This window comes from Lytechinus pictus, chromosome 3 (assembly GCF_037042905.1).
Source record: "Lytechinus pictus isolate F3 Inbred chromosome 3, Lp3.0, whole genome shotgun sequence".
Taxonomy (NCBI): domain Eukaryota; kingdom Metazoa; phylum Echinodermata; class Echinoidea; order Temnopleuroida; family Toxopneustidae; genus Lytechinus; species Lytechinus pictus.
In genome coordinates, this window is record NC_087247.1 from 21,864,509 (window position 1) to 21,891,379 (window position 26,871).

The 26,871-nt window shown below is 36.2% G+C and overlaps 1 protein-coding gene across 1 annotated transcript in view; it reads left to right on the forward strand.

The window, feature by feature from the left end:
• Positions 1-24,635: 24,635 nt before the first annotated feature.
• LOC129256461 (adenomatous polyposis coli protein-like) overlaps positions 24,636-26,871 on the forward strand; it is a 33,853-nt gene continuing 31,617 nt past the window's right edge. Inside the window, exon 1 of the mRNA XM_064096634.1 lies at positions 24,636-24,693. The gene's annotated coding sequence lies outside the window, so the exon portion shown is untranslated. The remainder of the gene's footprint in view (positions 24,694-26,871) is intronic.

Here is a 26,871-nt window from a genome sequence, read left to right on the forward strand (position 1 = left end):
GCAATATTGTAAAAAAAAATGAATAAGGAGAAATTGAGACGGGTGAATTAAGGAAGGCAAATGTTGGATAGAGGAAAACAGTGATGAAAAATGATATGAATACGTGGGTTTCTTACACTGGATTTTACTTCATCTAAAGATCAAGATTTTACACTCTAAAATGGATTGAGTAAAAATTTACCAAATATTGGGTAGAAAGGGAACAAGCATGTTATTTTCCCCCATATTGGGCAAAATGCAAAGGGTAAAATTCAACGCAACATTGCGTAAACTTTACGAAGTATTTGGTACCATTTTACCCAGCAAGCATACATGTTCCCATTTTACCCAATATTGGGTTTTTATAATGTATAAAACCCAAAAAATGTACAAATATTGTTTTTAGAGTGTATAAAACAAAATTATATGAAGAATTATTTCGCTTGATATCACAACACTTGATAGCATTTCAGTCCCCCCTCGTAACTATATATATGAAGAGATGGATGCTTAATTTCATTGTAGGCCTATATATACTTTTGCAAATTTTAGGGAATCAGGACATTTACCGGTGCTGATCGATAGATTAAAAGAATTACACAAAGGAGAGGCAATATAATGTTTCAGAAGGAAAGTACTATGCCTTGGCAGTGGCGTACCTAGGATTTTCCACAGGGGGGCAAATTCGTCCGCCAAAAAAATTGACAAGCAAAAAAAAAAAGATCTTCAACCACAAATAAAGGATTTCGTACCAAAACAAAAATTTACAAGCAAGCAAAAAAAAAAAAAAAAAAAAAAGGTCTTCAAGACTCGTCAGGGGGCAGGGATATGTCCCTTGCATGGGTTGTGACTCGTCAGGGGGCAGTCTGCCCCCTCTGCCCCCCCGTAGGTACGCTAGTGTGCCTTGGTGATTTCAATTAGCTCCTGAACATTTCATTTATCGTTTTTATGGGTTTTAAGAATAAGGAAGAATTAATGGGTGTGGGTCCTGGGATCTGACAACTTTCATAAACTTATCTCCGTTGTCCTCTCGACTCCCTACCCCCTCCCCCTCTCTCTCTCTCTCTCTTTACCACTCCCCTTTGTCCATCTCCCCTCTATCAATTTCTTTGCACCCATCTCTCCTCTATCTCTATTCACAACTCAGTCTAACTCTCACACATAACTTTTTACCTTTATATTTTTTCTTTTGAGAATTCTTTAGTTCTTTATTTATGTCCTATTTTTAATTTGTTATTGTCCAATACGTGCATTCCGTTGGAGGCATTACGCGTGGTAGGCCGAAGGTATTTACTGTATCACCTTTTCGTAGTACGAAACAAAAACAAATATTTTTTTTTAAAGTGCAAGAATAAAATGATTGATTTGAATGAATGAATTTATTATCATATTCAACAAAATGAATTGCATAATATTAACACAATACAAGACAATATATTTGACTATAACAATAAAGAATCCAGTGTTGCAAACTGATTCAGTATATAGTAAAAATGGCAATAGATTATAACAATGGCATCACTAGCGTACCTACGGGGGGCAGGGGGGCACTCTGCCCCCCCTGACGAGTCAAAACCCATGCAAAAACGTATCTTTGCCCCCCCTGACGGGCTTGAAAAACCTTTTTTGCCCCCCCTGACGAGCTTTAAGACCTTCAATGCCCCCCTGACGAGCTTGAAGAAGACCTTTTTTTTTTTTTTTTTGCTTGTCAATGTTTTTCTGGTACAAAATCCTTTATTTGTGAACGAAGACCTTTTTTTTTTTTTTTTTTTTTTTTTTTTTTTTGCTTGTCAATTTTTTCTGGTACAAAATCCTTTATTTGTGATCGAAGACCTTTTTTTTTTTTTTTTTTTGCTTGTCTATTTTTTTCTGGTACAAAATCCTTTATTTGTGATCGAAGACCTTTTTTTTTTTTTTTTTTTTTTTTTTTTTGTTGCTTGTCAATTTTTTTGGCGGACGGTTTTGCCCCCCCTGTGGAAAATCCTAGGTACGCCACTGAATGGCATTAATGACTATGAAATATATGAAGGAACCCGAATAAAAAAAACAGAGCTTGTACGTTCACAGGTTCCTTTAACATTATGAAATCAGCAGTCAAGGAGATCTGACAAGGATGTGACACACAAAAATTATCAGACTAAATTGGAAGAGAAAAAAATAATAACTTTGTGGGGTAAACAATGAGAGAGATAGTGGAGAAATAATAAGAGAGAGAGGGGGATGGTTACGAAAAGAGAGAGAGGAAAAAAACTAACGCAAATACCTTTAAATAAAATAGAAGGGTAGAAAACGAGTCAAATAATTACTTTGTATTTGTTCAGCCAGTGCTTCTTTGCTGAGTTCATAGCTGGACAAAAGAAGGAATTTTGATTTACATTTACACGTATTTAAGGATGAACAGCTAATTATTTCGTTTGGAAGGTGATTCCAAAACATGGGTCCTTTAAATACAATTGTTCTTTGACCAATACGAGTACGTGTAAGGTGGAATGAGTCCAATTGGCGGGTAGGATAAGAATGGATGAGGTTGTTTCTTTGAAATGATGGAAAAAAAATCTGGTAGATTGTCTTAAGAGTTAAAATAAAAATATTCTCAAATTTTCAGGATTTTATATTTTTTATTTATGTATTCCTCTTTTTTATAATGAACTTGTGTGTGAATAAAAGTCAAATTAGTTAACTAATTGCCGGCAAGTCAAGTATCACAATTTAATCGTGAAAATGAGAGTCATATGTAAGTTTAATAAGATATCATAATCCGGAAAAAAATAGTTTGTTTATATTACCGATATTTCTATAAATCAATTTTCATAAGACAATTGATCGATAAAGAGTCCAAGAAATTCGGTTCAACCTCTAATAAATTAAAAATATCCATAGCAACTTGACCAGGCAAACTTTTAAGAGAATTTCTAAAAATCATAAAAATGGGTTTTCTTAACATTAAGTGATAACTTGTTATTCAAGCCTAAACTAGTTGAAGTTTTCTATTCAAATGATTAAGTAGTTTATGTGGGCCATCGTGAGATGATAGAATCATCAGCAAACAAAATGAATGACAAAATGTTGGAAGAATGTTAACATTATTAATGTAAAGAATAAAAAGTTAAGGGCCAAAATGTGATCCTTGGGGTGCTCCGCAAGATATCGATTTCATACTTGAATTTGTACCTGCTATAGAGCAGTGAAATGTCGAAGGCATTGGTCCAGGAATATACCAACAGTGCATAAGGATCAACAGCCCACGAAACCTTATCATTTTTCAATCCTCGGCAACCCGGTCGTGTTATCAGGTTCTTTTCTTTTTTCTTCGTCTCTTTTCTCTATATTCTGATTCATTTCCCGTTTCTTTCTACCTCTTTCACCCATTTTCCCGCAATTCTTGCCTGTGCCATTGAGTCATATCTTTTGATTTTATACCCATCTCTTGCTAATCATGCATGTTATTGTACTTCACATGTTCTTCTTTCATTCCTTTTCCCGCTAACCTTCTATCTTCCCTATTTATGTTCTTCCTTTCTTTTCATTTTTCCCTTTCCCTTTCCTTGTTTCCCTTTCCTCTTTTTCTTTCTCTTTCTCTCTCTCTCTCTCCCTTTTCTCCTTCTCCCGTTTTTTTATTTTCCCGGTGAAATCCGCCAGGGGGGGGGGGCAGCTTGCCCCCCTGCCCCCCCCCCCCCCGCCTGTTACCGCACTGAAGGAAAGTTGTCAGATTCGACAACTTGTCGGATGGAAATGTTGATGAATCGCTTTCCAGATCAGACAACTTGTCGGAGAAAAATGTTGATAAAACCAATTTTGTATTCATGTTAAGTGCCTAATTTCAAGTCAATAAACATAATCAGACGGCGCCATGCGCTCGTAATATTTTGTTTAATGGCCATGTGTTTCATGATTGCGATCCTAAAATGTGTTTTTTTTATTCATTTATTTTTTATTTATTACTTTTTATATATTTGTATTTTTGCTTCAAATGCCTTGAGCTGACTAGCTCGATGTATAGCGCCAGCTATATTTTCGCAAATGCCAATTATATTACACATAAACCGGTATTGTTGTCCTTGTGAGAATCAACCTGTGTGTGCTCTGCTCTGACGAGACAAGAAATCTCTTCTCTGTAAAATTCTGCATGTTCCTGATTCCTCACACATATCATATTTGCAGCTATCATTCCTTCTCTCTGATTTTCGTGAGATGTAAAAGTAAGTACCGGGTGTATCATATATTAACTTCAGTACTCGTTGTTTGTGCTGCAGCGACAGCTTTGGCCTGTGGCTGTGCTACTTACGTTACGGAGACCTAACCGCACATTCGCCAGACTGTTCCCGTGCGTGTGTAACTAAAACTACCGTACCGGTACGTACTACAGTACAACTACATTCTACAACCAGCCAAGCGCAAGTCAAAGGCAAAGCACACTCAAACAGCCATATCATAACTAAGTAATCATAACATGTATCATCATGGCCATAGGCCTATCTTGAGGACTCCGTGATGATATTTTAAAATATTTTTAGAGTAAAGTTGCCAAACATCGGACGGTTCCAAATATTGAACGAAAATTACTTCAACTGCCTCCTGCCTGGTTAGGTTTAGCCCACCCATGGTTGCAATGCTGCCGCCGTGCACGGTAAAATCTAGACCAAAAGCTTCAGTCTCTGTATTTTGGTTGTTCCGCTGAACTACGTTGGCTCCACTCACCATACATAGACTGAAGGGGATGGGGCCCCGTACCTACAGCCAACGTATAGTGAACTAGCGTTTTATAGATCGCGATTTAAACTGTTTTTTAAGCAAAATTGAAAGTTTCATGGTTTCCATTATCAGGGAAATATAAATAAATTAAGTAATTGCATACCTTGGGCCGGAGTTATTGAAAAAAATCCTCTGGATGATTGAGAAATCTGTCATCTAAGACATTTTCACCTGACCTGACGGTTTTTCTTGCAAGTTGCCATCTTGAATGACGTCATTATCGTATTAACTTAATGTCTCGAATCGATATATCGCGATTATAACTAGTACTAGTACTAGTATAACTAGTATCGTTTATCTTCGGTTTCGTTCGCATATGGAGCAGATCGTATAATATCGAAAGCAATATCGATATCACATTCGTGATTGTTGACGTTCGTTTGTAAATATTTTATAGTTTGGCTGCCATTTTGACCATTTTTATCGTGTTCAACCCAATTAAACATCGGTAAAGTATATTTTTCATGCCTTTTTCATCTATATCGTTTAAAGTATTTAAATGTTAAAACATCAAGCTTTAAAAGTTTGTTGTTTATACATCCTTAGATTGTAAATTCGATGTGTAAAATTACATCAAACTTTGGACTGTGAATTGACAAAAGGGAGGGAATGAGAACAAATGCGAGCCCACACGTACACCCTACCGTCGGTAAATGGGGATTACAGTAAAATGTCAGAAATTGTTGAATAAATCCCCAGAAACGACGGTTATTCCTGTCTAGGTAAAATCAAGGCATGTCGCATGCAACTCACTCTATGAGCTGATCCTTCCACAGAATTTGGAGATTCCTGGAGACCAGATTAACTAATTGTATGCATATAGCCGAATCGATATTGCTAAATATATCAATATTCCATAACATTATTTCATTTCACTTACCAATCCGTATGAAGTCAATTTGGAGACTTATTTGAGTACTCTATTCCCCTCTGTTCCTCGTCTTTTCTTGCTCTTGACGATCGCGCGGCAGTACGATTGTGGATGAACGACAACATCAATTTCTGGCCTAAAGAGGGCGCGCGATTTATATTCATATCAAAGACATGACAAGGGCCAAGACTAGGCACCTAACTTATTTTACACACAAATCGACGCAAAGCACTACGCGAAGTCCGTAAAGTGACCAATCTTTTCGTCGTATAGACTTCGGCAGACCGTATCGTTCGTTATAGCTTGTACCGCTGGTTTCGTTCCAGGTACATAGATTTTTTTTTCTATTTTTGTTTATTAGTCATCGTTTTAAATTATTTGCAATAAAGTGTTATCATCGCCAATATTAATCTTGAATTATGTTTATGAAGGTATTCCATTTATTTGTGCCCATAATTAGTCAAGTAATCATAAGAATAGCGCATTCAAAGAATTTGGACACGGTTATGAAATTACCGAGGAGCTGAATCAAGGTTGTGAAATTTATTAGCGCCACCAACGGGCTTCCTTGTATTTCCGTAGAAGAGACAAGCGAAGACACTTTCCAGGCCGAGGTAAGCGAAATTTGCTCTTTTTGACCGATTATTATACCTTTTTACTTTTTTAATTTTGTAATGTATTGCTAATTACCGGAAAGAGCCCCGGTGCGTAGCGAGAAGGAGCTTCGGCAAATATTACTTCAGCAATGAAGCGATGTTTGCCGACTACTTCGAAATCTACGGTCAAACACGGTCCGGTGTACGAGGTTCGTATATATATACGAACCTCGTACTAGTGTGAGTGGGTTTAGCCTACCTCGGGCGAAGTTCGTGCAGGCTCCACTTCACTACCGCTACACTACGCTCCACCTACCCGAACTTCGGGACGGTGAACCAATTCGGATATACCGAGTGACAAAGGTGGGATGAAATTACTGGTCATCCCCGACCATTCGCCATACAGCAAAAGGTAGGGGATGGGGCTGTACGGCGTTTAGGCCTGCTTCCTGGCAATTTTTTAACTTATGAAGAAAAGAGTAAAAGAGTTGGACTTACCAATGATTGTCAAGAACCAAACGAAGATTTTGGTTCCATTGTAGCTCTGTTGTAACTTCACATCCAAGAAATATTATCCCTTCTATGATTTCTTTTGAAATCGTATAAAATTGTCAGGAAATTCTTCTTTATCCTCGTCTGTCCATAGAATCCTATGTAGAGTGCCGTAATGCCCTCTTGTGCTGAATAAAAGAAAGCTAATGGGAGCGCGACCACAGAGCTGGATTATTCATGCTTCTGATCAATACTCGTTTCTGGTGTAAAGCCTGTTCCTGCGAAGGTAGTCTTTTATCACCTGACACTAAATTTTTTTTTTCACTATTTTTGTACATCAGAATTTTTGTCACAGGTGGCCGAAGAAGCGGGGGGGGGGGGGGGGGGGTAGGGCGAGAGGGGACACGTCCCCCTAAATTTTAGATAGAGGGAATAGTTCCCCCTAAAAAAGAAAAAAAAAAGACTGAGGAAGAAAGAAAGAAAAAAGAATGGAGGAAAGGAAGGAAGGAAGCAAGCGATTTTCGTCAGACAAAAAAAAAATCGCATCCAAATGGAGGGGATTTGGGTCAAATATTTGAACCTTATTTCCAGAAAAATCTTAGCTATAATTGACAGGGCCCTGGGAACTATTTTTTGAATGGGGGCGCTCAATTAAATATGCAAAGCCCCCCCAAAAAAGGTTTTCACAACCAAAATGGAGAACAAATTATTCCAGATAAATTTGAAAAGCAAAGGGAAAAAAAATCCAGAAGGGACACAGCTTTAGAGTGTGGCAAATATTTCTCAGTAAAATTCAATATCAAGAAAATTTCGTTCCCTTTTCATAAGAATCTTAAATAGTAATAGAACATAGCATAATATATTACACTTTTCCTTTCCTTTTCTCTCACATTTTGTTAAATTTCTTGGTCGTATCCTATAGCCTTTCCATTCTACCATTATTTCCCGTTTCTCCTCTTTTTTTTTTAAATTATAGATTCCATTTTGCTATCTCTTAATTCTTTCCCCTTTCTCACTCATTTATTAGCATTTCGGGATGAGTTTCTCACATTATGTTCTCCTTTCCTTCCTTTTCACTCTTTCCTCGCGTTGGACTTTTTATATCTATATTCTTTCTTTCCCTTCATCTTCTTTTCTCTTTTACCCTTTCCATTTTCCTTTCTTGCCCCCCCCCTCAAGTTCTTTTTCTTCTCATTCTTTCCCTTTCTCTCTTCTCCTTTTCCCCTTTTCCATTTTTTAAATGTCATTTACACTGTTTTATTCTTTAAATATGTTTATCGAGACGAAACAAGATTGCCAATTTGTCTTGATAGAGGCTATCGAGACTTCCTTACCAGAATGCATCACGAGCTGAGTTTCGTCCAAACGGGTGGATAAACCTCTGGTTTCGTGAGATTTTTTTTCTTTTTCGATTTGTCACTGTTGAACACCATAGTAGCAACCCAGAGGATCAATCACCATCACGCATAAATTTCGGTGAGTTTTTATTCATTTTTTTAATGTTGTAAGGTCAGTAAGAATGATCTTCTTTTGAAAAGATGTTAGGCTAAGTATCACATTTATAAAATTGCATGAGTTCGTGATACATTGAATGACGGATGGGAGGGGGAAATGAGCAATGTATATTTGCACAATAGCACTGTATGCTGCCGAGAACGAGGTTATATTATAACCTCGTTCGTAGGATGAGTGGATGAAATGATGGTTTATTGTAAAAATTACAGAAAAAAAATATAACGAAAAAGATGAATAGCTTAATATCTTACTCTACGCCCGTATTTCACTCCATGTCCATCCGGTTATCCTCAAAATTGGTGATTTTGGGCCAGTATCTAATTCCTCACACGCATTGTTCACGACTGATTACAAAACATTGTATGCAACGAACGTAGAGGGCAGCAATACACATCAGTGTTGCTATTAGGAAGGCCCACTCGATACGCGCATACAATGTTTTGAAATCGGCCGTGAATAATACCTGTGAGCAATTTGATACTGGCCCAAAATCACCAATTTTGAGGATAACCAGAGGATGGACACGGAGTGAAATACGGGTGTAGAGTAAGATATTAAGCTATTTATCTTTTTCGTTATTTTTTTTCTGTAATTTTTACATACCTGATATTGAACTGCACACAGTGGCCGGTATTCTTAAGTCGGGTTTAACTTAAACTCAGGTTTAAAGTTGTGGTTTAAGTATGGATAGCCAATTGTTACATAAATCACTAACAGTAGAGATATCATATTTCAGCTCATTTGGCTTTCAAATCATTCATAATTGTCTAGGAAGTATAAATAGATTTTTGACCCTCGCTAATCATGGACTCCAAACTGCCAAAGGATTGATGACCAAAAAAAATCTCGTAAGGGGGAAGTGATTTCCGCCGGAAATATCGCTGCCGAGATCGCACATGTTCGATCTATTGCACAAAAAAACTGCAATGGCCTCCGCGGGGGTTCCTTACGGCAGGAAATTCAAGACCCTTCCAAATATGGCACGATCCCAAACATCGGACATATTGGCCGATTGAATTGGAAATGCATTTTCAGAACGAAGTCGCGTGCAACTGAGTGAAGACTTCCGATGTTCGGAGCCAAAAGAGGTCCGTTTGGTAGGTAAATTATCATTAAAGGGGAATCCAACCCAAATAAAAACTTGTTTTTATAAGGAAAAGAAAAATCAAACAAGTTGATAGGTGAAAGTTTGAACAATATTGGACAAACAACAAGAAAGTTATGAATTTTTAAAAGTTGTATATATTGGTAATCACTATACCCATGGAGACTTCAAATTGGCCACATATGGGATGTCATAGTGATGTAAGGCAAGGACTACTCTTCCATGTACTCCAATACATATTATGGCTAAAATGTCATTTTTCCCAAAAGTTTTATTTCAAATTATATTTTTGTTTCATGAGGACATAAAACAAAATACTACTTGGGTTATATTGAGATTACTGCCCCAGGGGAATGGGTACTTAGGAGAAAACCACAAATCCCTGATAATAAAGTACATGGCCTATGGGAAAGTTGTCCTTGCCCCTTGTCATGATTTACTTACCCAGTTGCCAATTTGAAATCTACATAGTATTAGTGATCTCAATTTTAAAGCAGCTATAACTTTCTTATTGCTTGTCCGATTTCTCTCAAACTTTCACCATTCTGTTTAATTTATTTTTCTCCTTCCCAACCCAACATTTTGTGGCCAAGGCTGGATTCCCCTTTAAATACCAATATCTATATCAAATTTTTTGATAGTATGGTAATAATTAAAATCGGCATTTGCGCAGCTAAAATAATTATTTTATCAACAATTAAGCAATTATTTTGGGGTCTAGAGCGCGATTTAAATTGCCAAAAATGAGAGGTTTCTTACCAGACTGATCTCGTGTAGATCCCTCGATCCATTCTTAAAAACCGCAAATACAATAGGCTTGACCCTTGAACCACTTCGTTATGACGTAGCTTCGAAAAGCGATGTTACCAAATGCCGTTTTGAAGAACAATTTATAGATAAAAATTATTATCTAACACATGATGAAATTTGAAACTTGATTATGAATAATTATTATTAATAATTTTTATCCATAAATTGTTCTTCCTAGACGGGACGTATTATGGTATCACGCTCTGTGTCCGTCCGTCTGTCTGTCCGTCCGTTAACTTTTCCTTGTAAATGCGATAACTTCAGTTTGACGTCACCTAGGCTCATATAATGTGTGTATGATACTAGCATGGATCCCAGAAAGCCTATCGATTTTGAGGTCAAAAGGTCAAAGGTCACAGTGACATATTTTCATCTTACCCTTGTGCAGTCCTTGTAAATGCGATAACTTCAGTTTATCTTAACCTACATGTAGGCTCATATAATTTGTTGTATATGATAGTGATACTAGCATGGATCCCAGGAAGCCTATCGATTTTGAGGTCCAAAGGTCAAGGTCACACTGACATGTTTTCATCTTACCCTTCTGCAGTCTTTGTTTAGCCCCCATCACACTTATTCGGAATCAGCAGGAATCAAGCAGAAGCTGGAAAGAAAAAAATATTCAAAAAATCTAGAAATTTTGGGGAGGAACTTATGAATTCACCAAACTGGAGTTGAAATTCAGTAAATTGACCATGTGTATCATCATACACTAGTCAAAATGAACCGCAATGGAGTCAGATTGATAATTGATCGTGCTACGTTCTTGGACATTCTAGGGGCATTCTAAATATCCTGACTGCATTCTGAGTGCATTCGAAATATTTTTGTCATTTCTTTTGGCCGTCCCGAAGGTTTTGGTCATGTTCAAAACATTCGAGGGATATTTTCGAACGGTGTTCGAAGTAGATTTAAATGACCAACTGGTGGTCAAACAATAGTCCTTTCATTCAGGCCAATTCTGCTTGATTCGGAATAAGTGTGATGGGGGCTTAAACGCGATAACCTCAGGTTTAACCTAACCTAGGCTCATATAATTTGGTGTGTATAATACTAGCATGGATCCCAGGAAGCCTATCAATTTTGAGGTCAAAAGGTCAAAGGTCAAGGTCACACTGACATGTTTTCATCTAACCCTTTTGCAGTCTTTGTAACGCGATAACTTCAGTTTAACTTAACCTAGGCTCATATAATTTGGTGTGTATGATACTAGCATGGATCTCAGCAATTCTTTTGATGTTGAGGTCAGATGGTCAAAGGTGGAGTCGTCACCACCTTCCACTTTTCTTGCTTGACCAATAACTCCATTTTCCATGTTACAGGTGGGCTTACTATGTGCTCACCTTAGCGACACTCTTTTGTTTCTTCTGTTGTGAAAGTGAGCTTTAGAGATATCGAGACAGACATTTTCGCCAATTGAGGGAGAGACTTTGTATTAATATCTGCACTGCTCACTCAAGCATGAGTGAACATGAATTGCAATTTTTAGTTCAGCATTTAAACTTCATCATGTGGATCTCTTAGCCATGTTTTCATGGGAATCAGGAGAATAGGGGGTGAGATAAGGACTTAAGTGGGTGAAGTAGGTTGATGGGATAAGGGTCAAAAGAACATCCCTCTCTTTCCCTCCCCCCCTTCTCTACTACTGAGAGACTCGGCAGAATTAGCCTTTCAGTTTTTTGAGAGGTGAGTCCTTTGGAACTTGGGGTGTTGTGCTAAATTAATGATCAATTGAGATCACTTTTGGTTTCTTTAGCAAATTTCTTGAGTTACTAAATTTAAATTTAATGCATGAGTGAGCAGGAATTGTAATTCTAATGTAGCATTTTAACTTGATCATGTGGATCTTAGCAGAGTGTTCATGCAAGTCAGAGTAATGTGATGGTACCTGTTACACGTTAGGGGGCGAGATAGGGTAAGACTTGGTTAAAGCATGGACTTCCTGTTAAAGGACATTCTTCTTCATGTTCTTTTACAAATTGTACAAGTCATGTACCCCCATGTAACCCCCACCCATCGAACCTCTCTCTCTCACTTCCTGGCTGGTCTTCAAAACTTAACTGCCGACCGATGGTCGACGGGTCAGTTTCGTTTTCATTGAATGACTAAAATACTGTACTAACAAATTGATTTTAAGGATATTTATAAAGCTGAATGTTTGATACATGGTCAATTCCAGCGTAACGGACATGACGTTCAGACAAATTTTTGTAATTCAAAGGTTTATACAGTAGAATTAGCAGTCTTTTGATAATTGTTACTGAGCTTATCAGACACATTTAAGTATCAGTTACATACACATGAAATTTCAAATCGTTTCGTTGAACAGTTGCGGAGAAATTGCACTCTTTGTGAGCGTAACGGACATGACACGAAATGGACGAAGCATTTTTACCTCCTATTGCTAATCAAAATTCCTGTGAATTCTTAGATTGCATGCACCTGATGTTGGTGTTAATTAAACCTTAAGATCATGCTCTATCCATAAAAAGGTGTTTAACAACAGTTTTGCAGTGCATTCTGTATTCATAGCTCAAAATGTAGCGTAACGGACATGACACACGAAGCGTAACGGACATGACAGTTTCGTCCACTTTTTGTAAGCGAATATAATTATTTTATTACAAGATATGGTACAAGTCTAATTATTTACATGTTAAGGCTAGAGGTTGGAGACACACATCATAACTGGTAATCTGTTATATCTCCTAATATTTTGCAATTTGAGAGAGGGGCTTTTTGTACAATATTTATACAACAAAAAAATATTCAGAAAAATTTCTTTTACACCAGTTAACAACAGTTATTGAGTATTTTCCAGTTACTACCATCCGCCACACCTAATTAAAAGAGAAAAAGTTGATAGTAGATTATTTTTTATTCATGGCTTACTACATGTATTTGACAATATACACTAGCCTAACGGACATGACACTCTTACGAAGTGAACTTCATCAGCACTTCTTAGTTTCAAAATGAAAGAAATATGAATAATGAATGTAATTATGTAACAGCAAAGTACCTTTACTAACATTCTAAAGAAAAACATGTAGATATTATTGGCAGGTATTATTAATTTAATAGCTATAGCCTACATGATAATTTTATATAGAATACAATACAATGCTTATAGTACATGTACCACTACGGCACACTGAGAAGACCAAATCTCATTTTTTGTGAGAAGAAAACAAAATGTACCAGACCTATATAGATCCAAGATGAACATATTATGAAATGTATTTTATGATAAAGAATATGTACTAGTATTAATGTCAGTTTTAAGATTAAAAAAAATGATATTAAAAAGTATTTAAAATTCTATATCAGTATCTGGAAACCAGTCGTTCATTATCGATTATGTATGAGTAAAAGGTAATCAGAATGTTTGTAAATCGCTTCTGAGATTTTTTTTTCATTCAAAATAAATATCATCCTGAGTATAATCATCCTTTCATGACATCTTGGATGTTCTAAATCTTAAAATCTTGCTTGCTGACAAATGTGGCTGTATCTAAGTTTGTTGCATTGTCCGCACTGCTTGTGTACAAATGAAGATACATCATTCAAATTGTGATTATGGCTGACCAAAATACTATGATGACATAATTTATTGATCGCGCCACATTCCTTCCACAGCTCCTTTGCTTTGTGATATTGCAAAGAAGTGCCGCTGTAGATTCATGGATTCATAGAGCTATGTCATGTAAACAAGGATACATGTATCTGAATACAAACTTGTTTTTAAATGTGAGCCCGTGCCATCACTGAAGAAGTTGAGGTTGGTGAAAGTCAGATACTTTGAAGCAATATCATCAATGATCTCATGAATTCACAAGTTGGAATTTCATCATGCTCCAAACTGTCAGTGCAAACACCTAAGATAATCAATTGTATTGTTCAAACACAAATGATGCAGATTGTGATCTGAGTATGTTGCCAGATCTAGCTGCATCTTATCCTAATATTATGTGGCATACCGTTAATTCTCAGAAAAATATACCAGAACAAGAGCTGAACTTTCATCATTCACCAACTTCTAAAAATAGCTTGAATGACATGCAGATTCTAGGAGTTATTACATCCAGCTATCCTCAAGCAATTGCGACTGACCTCAGTCTGTGACACTGAGCCTAATATTTTGTTTTTGTGAATGCTGCCTTTTGTCATATATAAGGCGTCATGTCCGTTACGCGAAGTGTCATGTCCGTTACGCCATTTTTATGAAAATGAGAAGTGGTAAGGGAAAATTATTGCTACGCATGGTAGGGGGTTTGATTCTAACATAGAATCTGAATCTGCAGTACCTTCAGACAAATTTCCTGTAAGCTGTGAAAACTTTAAGTGAAAAACGTAACGGACATGACACTGATAATGATAAAGAAATCACACAAATCTGAAGATCGATTTCTCTAAAATTGATGAATGGAATAAAATTTAACGATGATTTTCTGTTGATGTAAACATTAATCAACTATTCAAAAGTTAAAAGAGACCTCTGGGACCTTATTTGCTTTTAGTAGAGACAGGAAAGATGAATTGTTTAAAAATAGCCTTTTTTTTTAGATTTTGCAATTTACTATCCTATTTTTTTGATGATGGAAAAAAATACAAAATTTTATCAATATTGCGATTTTTCTATTGGAAATTGAAACTTTAAAGATTACTTTTTAAGAAAATTTGACTGCTTAAGTGAAATCTGAAACTTTATTTTTTCTCTAAAGTGAACATTTTCCATGGAATTGCCAACATGTAGATCATATTGATTTGATTGAGTTGGTTTACTGATAACTTGTTGATTAAATGATTGATAGGTAAAAGTTGATGCCCCATGCAATTTTCAGAATTTTTTATGAAATTGACAGTACGCTCTGGATTTTATGCGTACATGTAATGGCAAATAGTCTCGATCTCAACAGATGGGGAGGGGGGGAGGAAGGTACATGTAGGAGGGGGCTAAATTTTTTGCTGACCCTTATCAACCTACTATACCCACTTAATTCCTATCTCACCCCCTATTCTCCGGACTTCCATTAACACCCTACTGAGATCAACATGATATTGATAATGTCAATGCTGAACTAAGATTGCGATTCATGTTCACTCTTGTATCAAATTTCAATTTAATAATTTAGAAAATTTGCTGAAACAACCAAAATTGATCATCACAACACCCTGAACTGTGCAAGTTCCAAAGGACTCGCCTCAAAACCTGAAAAAATTGGAAGGCTAATTCCTGCCCAGCCTAATTTTAACACCCTTTAAAGTGGGTACTGCTCACTCAAGCATGAATTGTTTTTCAATTTTTCTGTTGTCATTTGCAAGGTGACTTTATTGGCTTACCATTTATATAAGTCTTTTCCCCCAAAGTGACATATTTTTTGTTTGGCAGCCATTTCAAAAGTGTATATTTTATTTTGAGACGCACTGTAGACACAAAGCAAATAGACTGCTGAACATCTTTGCAAAACACACTTCCTACAGGTCTGTGTCTCGCAAGACAAAAAAAAATGATGTGTAAATGAATGTACATGGACATGTAGATGGGACAAGATCTCTTTTACATTACTGTGAGCAAACAATCAAACAATAATTGTCATTTGTTTACATTATTCACTTCCCCCACCTCATTGTGCAATGTGTGAGGTGTTCTGTGACATCATTTATCAATATTTAAATTACTCATGTGTGTCAATCTTTGCCAAACTCTGGTGCCATTAGATTTTAAATTCATTTGTTTCTCAGGAGAGAGATTGATTAGTCTGTACATGAGTGTGAATAAATGACAAAGACATTGGGTCGAATTCACAAAGGGTGGTTGGTGTGGAATCAGTGGTCTGAAACATGGTTGCAGAATTTGTGCATTAACCATGCTTTATTTCAGTGCATGCATGTGAAGGGATAAAGAGTCCATGAATGAATGACTGCTAAATATTTTGTCCGACGGGTTTTGTTTTGTTTTTATCTGTAAAGAGGTCTCCATTTGTGTCAAATCAAGATAAAATGTAGTATATGGATCTATCTGGTCTAATGATACAAATAATGTACAGGTAGCGTTGTACAAATAAACTGCTAGAGCTTGTACAGTACTGTGCATTATAGTAACAGAGAATGTTACAATAAAATGAAGGGCCCTCTATAGTGAGTGTATACATTGTGGTTCTGTTTGCAAAAGTTGCAAGATTGAGCATTATTACATGTAAGGAAAATCATCAATATGGTAATGAGTTTTCTCCTTCATCTGTGTACTAGCAAAGCTTATTGATAGCTGCAATTCTTCAGTAAAATCTAAAAACTAACAAATTAAGTATCATTATCAATGGTGCAATAAGGAAAGCACAAAGGAAAAATCAAAGGAACATTCAAAAGAACAATAGGCATGACGATCCCTTCAGAAATTCAGTTTCATAGACCACCCCATCACCCCCATTAATATGCATCATTTGCCTACATAGAATATCACAATGTGTAATACAATTCAGCCACATTGTGATTGATGGGTAGTATATTCACCAAAGAGAATGATTATCAGCAAATAATGCTGTCTCAGTGTGGTAGGTATCACCGTTATTATAGCATCAAAAGGAAGTGAATAGACTGGTCTTTTCGTTGGTGAAATACTCCCTGAATGATTCTGAATCACTCTTTACAGTGCAATGAACGAATTCATTGTTAAGTAGAAATGCTCATTTGTAAAGTTTGTCAATGATATCTCTAATAGCAAGTGGAATGGAGCCTCCTTTTTCAGAACATACTGTAGGACATGATTAAATGTCAGACTGCTTTCCATGTGGACATGTCCCTGTGGTTTTTTGTACGTGTACACATGTTGGCGCAGCGTTGGGGTATTGAATTCAGAAATTCAAAGTTAACATGTGTTCACCACATGCGGAATTTTGATGTGATACAATCATATTGAATCTGGGATTATCTGTTTAAACCGTAGTACATACATGTACCAGGCTATTTCCCAATTTGATATATCAGAATATCGGATATACAGTGTAGGATAATGTACATTTTCTATCTGTTTACATGTACATGTATACCCTGGTGAACAATTGAATGGCAAAAGGGGTATTCATCCCAGGCCTCAAGTACATTGATAGTTGATTCAGTAAAACTTGATCAACAAGTACATGTACAAGGTTCCTGAAATAAATGAATAACTAAAAAAAAAAGACAGGTGTACATGTATAATAGCAATCATTTATTTCACACAAGGCAAAATGAAGGTACATTGTACATGTAGTATGTACTAAAAATAAGCATTATGAATAAACATTGTATGTCGATGTGCATGTACACTATCACATTAAAAGATTTTTCCATACTGTGTCTTCATAATCCTTAATAATGCTCTCAAGTGTACTTTCACTTTCACTGTTTCAGGAATAAAAGTTCAACCAATTTTGAAAGCATTTTGAAACTTCAGGTTATTCATAACTACATTTTCTTGTCACTATCAACTATAATATTGATGCATGTACATCAACATTCAATGTTACATTATTATATGAAATAAAAGAAAGTTTGCTATTGTAATAAGAAGGTGCATACATGTACATGTTGGCTTAGGCCTACATGTACATAAATGATTAGAAAAAACAGCTGAGATACATGTATCCGATCATGTGCATGCAGTTGAGTGGTGTGCGTAAATTGTAAGAACTGTAATCAATATAATCCTGGATTAGAAAAGTAATACTGTACATTGTAGCTGAGTTCGTTACTAAGCCCCACTGGGCATTTTTCCAAAAATAATTGGTATTGTAGTTTCTGAGATTTTTTTTTTCTAATGCCTTTGACTGTTCAACAAGAAATGTGTTGTACATGTAGTAGTATTATTAGCAATAGGGCACTGTTCCTATATTATTCTCGAGTTAATATACTGTAGTTCACTTCTTTCACTTCTGAAATATTTGAATATAGTGGAAGTAGTAGGAGAAGGAGGAGTAGCAGCATCAGCAGCAAAAGCAGCAGTACATGATAGTGGTAGACAGTGTTGTTAGAGCCCGGGGGGGGGGGGGGGGGCACTCAAATTATTTTTTGATGGGGATGTGCCTCTCACAGAACTCTGAAATGGGGGTCTAAGGAACTGACTCAAAGGGTAAAATACGGGGTCTTGGGAACTAAATGTATACCGCGGTGTGTGTAAAAACGGGGTCTACGGAACGGGATCGCAGCACTGTAGGTACGTTGCACCATAGCGCTGTGCATGCGCTAGCCATGCATGGAGTGACTATTAGTTATTTGTAGGGAGTTGCGAAGCCGTACGTGCATCTCTCGCATGCGGTGCTTGCGCTTGACAATTTTGGCAGTGCTGGGGAACTGAGATGTCTCGTAGAGTCGTAACGGGGGTCTTGCGAGCGGGGCTGAGCAGCTTCTGAACTGAACATTTGTCATTCGGAGTATCTAGAGAACTGAAAATTAGGTCTGAAAAAGGGGGACATCAAAGCGGTACGTCCCCATACCACCAGTATATGTGAGTGCCCCCCCCCCCCCCCCCCGAGTTAGAGCTAGTAGCATTCGTAGTCATGGTCATTATGTTGCTAGATCACATCCCACTTTTGAAGCTAATCTGACTCTTTGAGATACATGTACATGTACTGTGCAGTTAAGGCATACATATAGGCCAACATCAAGTATAATGAGACCACTTACTCTTTTGAAAACGACCACCTTTCGCGCATTAAGATTATTGCGTATTACAAACGTTACGCGCGGGAGAGTAGGCGCAGTGTCCATAGGAACGATAAGAATTGATTTTACGAGAGAAAAAGAGAAATAAAGCGGTAAAAATTCCATAGAAATTATCAAAATTGTATTGACCAGACCCGAACCCCGCTGCAAACCATTAGTTCATACATGTACCAAGAAATCCGATAGCAAACGCTTAGAACAAATATTCGTCGTCAATCGTCGAATCATGAGCCGGAGCTCACAGTGGAAGTAGTGAGACAATCATTTAGCATGGTGACATCATAGAACTGTTTTGGTAGAGTCAAAATATTTCGCCACCGCGATAAAAATCGGCCATAAACTCAGTGTATAGCGCGTGGTCGGTTTCAAAAGAAGGGTGCAAATTTGAAATCGTCGCATTTGTTGTTTGCTGATACATACACGCACATAATCAGAGTCATCGATCTAAACATGGTAATCTGATCTGCTCAATTTTCTGCACAAATGAGACGAAAACTAGGTAACACTGATGAATGTTTTCGCAGGTAAATATATGATGCTTAGAAAATTAGGTGGTCGATAAGGGGTATAGTTCCAACCATATATCATGTGAAGAGTTAGACACCATTCTCATACTTTCTAAAACTGGTTCAGGAAACCAGTTTGGAAGATTGCTTTGCTAGCGTTCCTATTTGATCACCCGAAAGTGGTTTTCAAAACCACTTCACGTAAAGCGGTCTTGTTGCTATGGGATCATTCTAAGTGGGGTGACAGGTTTTGTGCAAAATTTTAAACCGCAGCGTAAGCATTTCACATACATGTACAGTGTGTGGAGTAGCGCGCCCAAAACTACATTGTGAGGTGGTTTGGAAGATTGCTTCCAAGACCGCTTTGACCGTTCTCATTACATGTTAAACTAGTTTCCAGTAAACTAGTGTTAGGACGGTAGTGAGAACGATGTCCAATAGTCACACTATGATTAAAGAGTAGCTCCATGATCAATCAGATACTATGGTGCACTGGTATTATAGACTTGGAAACAACTTCATTATAAATATGAACAAATCTTGATGTATTTCATGTTGTGATCTATGGGTTTCTGTATGTCCCCAGGCAATATAGGCAGAGAGGCAACCTTCCAATTGTGAAGTAATTTTCTGCTCTGTCTACTCCCATGCTACAGAGAAAGGTCATTACCATTCTAAAATTGGAAACATATTGGATGTTATTCTACCTGAAGGATATGTTATGTATGACCTACATTGTAGATTTATATGATATGAAGGTACAGTACTGCATGAAGGCCTACATTAACCTTTAAATTGTTGCCTGCTGGCACCATACAATATTCCTAGCTCCATGTCAATAGAATAGAGCTGAAGCGATGATGTCACAAAAAGTTGTCTTTGCATTTGAATGTTTGGAATTTGGATACAGAGAGTGTACCGGTATATCTTGTTGGAACGTAATAAGTATCCCAATTGGTGGAAATAGGTTTATGGGGGTCCGATATAGGCCACACAAATACTCTATCATGTACAGGATTAGCCCCATTCAAAAATTAGTCTGGTTGATATTCAGTTTACATTGAGTTTACACTGATTTCAATGGAGCCACCATGAACAGATTCCAGACCTTCATTTTTGAGGAGCGCGATCGCGCCGGCGCTCCTACTGCGCTCCTTGAAAAAAATAAGGAGAGCAAAAAATCGCGCTCCTAAAAAAAAAAAAAAAAAAAAATTGTTAAAATTTCACATTTCACATCTTTAAATCCATGAAATGGCCTTCTTTTTTCCATAATTCCTTGAAATTACTTTGATTTAGTTGAAAACTATCAGAAAAATGAAGAATATTCATCTCTTTCCCGACTCTGATTTTAATTTAAACTCGGTAAATATTGCAGTCCCATGTAGTCCCATATGTAGATTTTCGTGGCAACACCATGGAAGTCTACATGTGGGACTACAATATTTACCGAGGTAAGTTCAAATCAGAGTCGGGAAAGAGGTGAATATTCTTCATTTTTCTGATAGTTTTCAACTACATTAAAGTAATTTCAAGGAATTATGGAAAAAAGAAGGCCATTTCATGGATTTAAAGATGTAAAATGTGAAATTTTAGGATTTTTTTTTTTTTTTTTTAAATTTTTTTTTAGCAGTAGCGCATACATCTTGTAAACGTATTGACGTTACCCGGGCCTAGTTTCACCACAGATTAATTAATAGCTAACATACACAGCTATTGCATACAATGTTAAGAAAAATCCACAATTTATCATACATGTATTGTAATGAATTGATTTGAGCTCCTCACAGAGAGCGATAACGCCGATTCTGAGGAGCTCAATTGAGCTCCTCAAAAAAATAAGGAGAGCGATTTATTGAGCTCCACGAAATTATAAACGTGAAGGACTGAGATTCATGTCAAATTTAATGTGTGGAGGTTTTTCATCATGCACTTCAGAATTATGTTCATGAAATGAAAATGCTGGAATACAAAAAAAAAAATCATGAGGTTTTCTACTCTTTCTACAGCTTTTTATGTTGGAAAATATCAAGATTTTAACTAAGGTTTCTCGCTGGAAAAAAGTGGATATGTTTCTGACAAACTAAAACAAAAGCAACGCCCCACTCTCTCCCACAAATGACCTATTATTATGAAAAGGGACAATCCAAATCGAAGCCGACAGGCATGAAAAATATTTTATTACTTCAATAAGAATGAGTACTGAAGTTTCAGTGAAAGGGATGAATGAGGGTTACAAACTTGCAGACTTGCAGGGAGGAGGAATGTATGTTCCCTTTAGATCTATTTGTGTTTGTGCTGATGTTTTGCATTTAGGCATTTACAGGCCTAGCCGACAGGTGCAATTAACTCGGGGAAAACGCCCGATTTGTTTTGAATTTCTAACGGTCATTCACGCACGTGGAGACAGAGTTCATTTTTTCATGAAAAATTCATACGTCTGTATTTTACTTTATTGAGATACAATGATCGTGATTGATCAGTGATAAAATGACGCTTACACAAAGCTACATTTCATTGGTCAACGTGTTATTCCTGTGCTGCAAAACCAAATTCTCATCAATTTGTCCAATACATACCTGTAAATAGGGATTTTGCACATTCTGGCATGGCAGGCCAATGACTGAGCTTCACCGTCTTCAGAACAAAAAAGTGTGTATACGGGACTGAAATTGGGTGATGACGTTATCATTTTCAGTGGGCTGACTTGGCGTGAAAACAAAATTTTCAGGTTGGAAATAACAAGGAGTTGGATTATTTCCAGACATATCGGTACCCTGCGTTTACAAGAACTGATTTTTCACACAAAGTACTTTAATAGTTATTTTCTGATATATCTTAGCTTCGTTCATGCCAAAGACCTGAAAATTTGAAATTTGAGCAAATTTTTCGACCATTTTTTATTCCACAAACAGCAAAACTAAGAGATGAACAGTTAAAGTAATCATTCTTCTTTCCAAAAATATAAATATCACTCAGATTTGTGGTCATAATTTACAAAAGTTATGGCAATTTTACTGCAACACTTTCTCAGCGGTTTCAGGAAACCGTCTTGTTAACCTCAAGCTTTTTCAAGGTCAACTCAAAACAAAATCAGCCGATAATTGCACCTCTCCACTACGCCTGTTTACTGCAGTTGCTTTTATGAAGGGGCATATCAAATGAAAGGTTCAGATATAGGACTGCATATGGCTGTATTTGTAGCTCCGTACTCCAGGAGTGAACATGAAAGTGGATTAAAAAAGATATTGAATGATGGAGTGAATTTTATTTATTTTCATATTTTATGGAGCATCAATTGGTTTACACAGAATCAACCTCTTTATTTATGTTATAACCCTATTTGTTAAATCCATTTTGTTATGTGTTTGTGTGTTCATGTGACAAGTTTGTCAAGCACATATTGCATTTAACATGTTCACCATAAAAAATATGATAATGCATCCAAGATGGCTATTTACCGGTATCTCTGTCACATCTAAAGTGGTGATACAAGAGTAGCGGAGATAATAAAAAGCTTTTGATGAGTACAAAGACCAAGATAAAGCGAATTCAGATAAGGATTATAAATTATGTTTACATGAACATGCACCAATTAGAGCGATCTGTTTTTTTATATTTTTTTTAATACATGTACAGTGAGTGTACACACAAAGTGAAACAGTCGGTAGGTGTACTGTATCTTCATTTTTTTCATTTTTTAGTCATTATTTTTGGATGACTATCAATGATGGAGGATGCTTTATATATTTTGAGGTAAATATCATTAAAATCTAGGCTATGATTTATATTCAAACTTAAATCGTTACAACATTGATGAAATGAATAAATACCTTAGGATGGGGGATATTTCTCCTTTATTCTGTGTTATATGTAGGCCTCATTATGTGGAATAGTACTAAATTTATTAGTGGTAATGTTGGTTCACTACATTGTCACCTCCAGGGGGTATACATTTATCAATATAAAAGACAAGGATGTCCATTATAGAAATATGATCTGTGACTTAAAGCACCGAGTGAGTAGTTATCAAAACCTCATACTTCTGGCAGTTTGCTGTGTGGAGGTGTAAAATTTTCCATTCATTTTAATGTAGAGTACCTTACATATAATAGGCCTACATGTATGATGGAGGATTGAATTCACTAAAAATATTTTCTCAATCTTTATATTAAGCACTTCTTTACTCTTCATATTGATAACAACCATGATACCGGTCATAATCTGTGTACATGTAGCCCTATGTACATGTACATTTGTATACATCATTATTAAAAATTGCTAGTTTTAAATTTCTTAATTACAAATGAATAATCATTATTATTATAATATTTTACTTCTTCCCCTTCCTGCCTACATATATATGTACAAATGGAGGCCGGTATGTAACTGATCACTTTGTGTTGTATGAATCCTGCATATAAACCAATTCAATAATGAAAACTAAAGAGCCTGCACTGTAGTCTAGACCTACATGTATAGTACCATTCATGACAGTACATGGTAGCAGATCGTCTTTGTGTGATATACATGTACATTACATTTCTGTGTGTCACCCTAAATAAAAAAAATACTTTACCTGCTTTGGATATCATATTCAGAAACAAAATGCACAAAAAAAAAAAATAATAATCTCCTTGACATTTGAGCGTCATTTTGTATAAAATTTATTAAGAACCAACAACTGATTTTTTAATGTGCCGGCACTCTGTGAATCGTCTGAACAAAGTTGAATAGAGTTCAAACATTGTATGAGTTTTATATAAAGTTTCGGTAGTCTGAACTGGTATAGGCTTAGGCCCTTCATGCATGATTCATAAAGCATGTTATTTCCACTCAGTAGACACAAAGAATACAGCACTACTCGGGTTTAAATTCAACACCTGAAACATGAAATTATAGCGGAGGCCGGTAATTGTTAGTGACTATTAAACGATTGCCTGGTGTAGGATTATACAAATCACTAGTTTAGAATACTGTTCCGAAACTCCCATCTCCCAGATGTAACACCACAGCCTCCTAATGCAAAAACATGTACATGTAATTCCAATTAATTGTGAAATGATATTAGCCAATCAAGATCGCCATTCCATGTGCAATTGATACAAACACTGATTAGTAACCAATGAGAATAATATGTCAATAATTAATAACGATAAATTGCAAACCTTAGTGTTACAAAAATCCCAGATTTCCCAATTAATAATTATAAATAACTGCTTTTTCTTTGAAACCAGGATATTCTGTGAAATTATTCTTAAGACTCATCTTAAGACTGTATATAAGACTGTATATCTGTACACTGTATATACAGTGTATGTGGAATTCTTTTCAGAAAGAAATATGAATAGCGCCATCTTATGTCAGGTAAGAAGCAAGCTCACTTTCAAGGATGATTAGATACATGTACATGTATATGTATTTTCTTCTTCTGGGGGGGGGGGGGTGGGGAAGGTGGGATTATGAATATAAAAAATAGTGCTACATTTTACATGTAAATGTTTTGTATGATTCTTGATGTAGAAATTGCACCATTGCTAGTACATGTATTTGTGCTCAAAATAGCCAACTGGTTTTGATATCTGAAGAAAATAATACTCTCTGATCCAAAAGTAGGTCGTAATATCATACGACTTTGATGCCAGGTGATAGGTCTCTAATCAACGACTTCCTGATTGCTTTAAAAGGAATATAATTGAGAGAATCATGACTCAAATCTGACTTCACATGAAGTCATTAGCTCTTTGCAAGGGATGAAATGACTTTCTATTAATTAGATTTGACACCGAGTTGAAAGTGAGAAGTGAAATGTGAACTGCGTGTAGCTGAAGACTTTTATCATCAAAGGTAAGGTTCCAAAGTGGCATGCTATCTTGCAGAATAGATCTTTGTCTCTTTTCATAAAGAACATTGAATTTTTGCACAATTCCTACAACAATTACTAACAGCTAATCATCAAATTGAATGATTTCAGTAGCTTTTAAATGTTATTGCAAATTTGTTTTCACAACAAGTTTTATGAAACAGGTCCTAGATGTGCAAGGTGTATTATACATGTACCTTGTCATTGAGCACTTTTACAAACATAATGTAAGTTGACATAGACGATTGGTACAAGATGACATCATTTTTTGGCCTGCCATTTGCGTCAGGTCCTCACCCTCGTCGACAAAAGGTACAGAAAAACAATTTTCTGAGAAAATGACATTTCATTGATTTTTTTACCATTCACTATGTAGGAATGCTGCTCGCATATGACGTCAAAAATCAAATAATTAGAATTCTAATGACTTTTTAATCATTTTTTTATTTTTTCTGCTATTTTTACCATAAAGTTTTTGTCAGGGTGAACTTTCCCTTTTAGCTTTCACTCTGTGATATGCATGTTCATGTAGACCATTACTGTTTTTCCATTAGGCCTAAACAAATTATGAAACAGGTTTCTTGTCCCGTCCCACTCAATTTTTTAGGCCTCGTCATATATAATAAAAGATGTTCTTACATCTAAGATGGAGGCCATCGTGAAATCTATAGAAAATAGAAAATTAGAAAATAAAACAGACTTTATTTTTTGTTATTTGGTCTTATCATAATCCATCATGCCCTAGTGAAACTTTAATGCATGTTTGGCATTCTTCATCATAATAAACAAAATATTCCTATAAATGGATTGGTGTGAACACGAGTGCAATTAGGTCAAGAGGCATCTAGTTGAGATCAAGTGCAGAGATTTTGATGATACCCTCTGGCAATTTTGGGGTCCTTTTTTCTGTAAAAAATATGAAAAAAAGGGTAAAGGGTAGTGCATTCCTTTGCAAACTGAGCAAATCCTGAAAACAACAACCACTAAACATTTCTTATACAGCTATTGCTTAATTTATGAATTGGCTGTTCTATTTTACATGTACCTGTACATGTAATTGTAGCTCAATAACCTGCAGCACTGCTACATGTATATGAAACAGCAACATTTCAAAATGCCATCATTGGTTGTTCTTTTTTTTTCACATCGCATTTTGATTATTATTAAAACAAAATTATATAATTCCTTGTTTAATGACATAAACTTTACTTTACAACACACCCATGGGTTACAAAAAAAGATTTTTGGAAGTGAAATGGTGGCTCAACATGCATTACATGTAAATCACAATTTGATGGTAATTTTCACACTTTTGTACATGTTTACTGAAGAAAGTGAGGGGAGGGGGACTGAAGCCCCCCCCCCCTCATATCCATAACCCCTGACATCAAAGCATATAAATTTTGTTAATAAAGGCATGTACATGTAGATGTTAATTGTTCTTAGAGGGTAAGACTTTGGTCCCCTACAAAGTATATGAAAACATGTGTTTACAGGAAAATACATGTTTTAAAAAATTATGAAGGGCCTGAGTGTGTATGTGAGTGTGTTTGAATGTACATGTATGTCTGCAGATGAAGTTTGCCTTTTTTTAACTACATTTTTATAAATGTTTTTTATTGCAAAATGTGTATTTTTGAGCCGTTCTCTACAAGCAATTTGTTTTTTATGGTCCTAGCCAT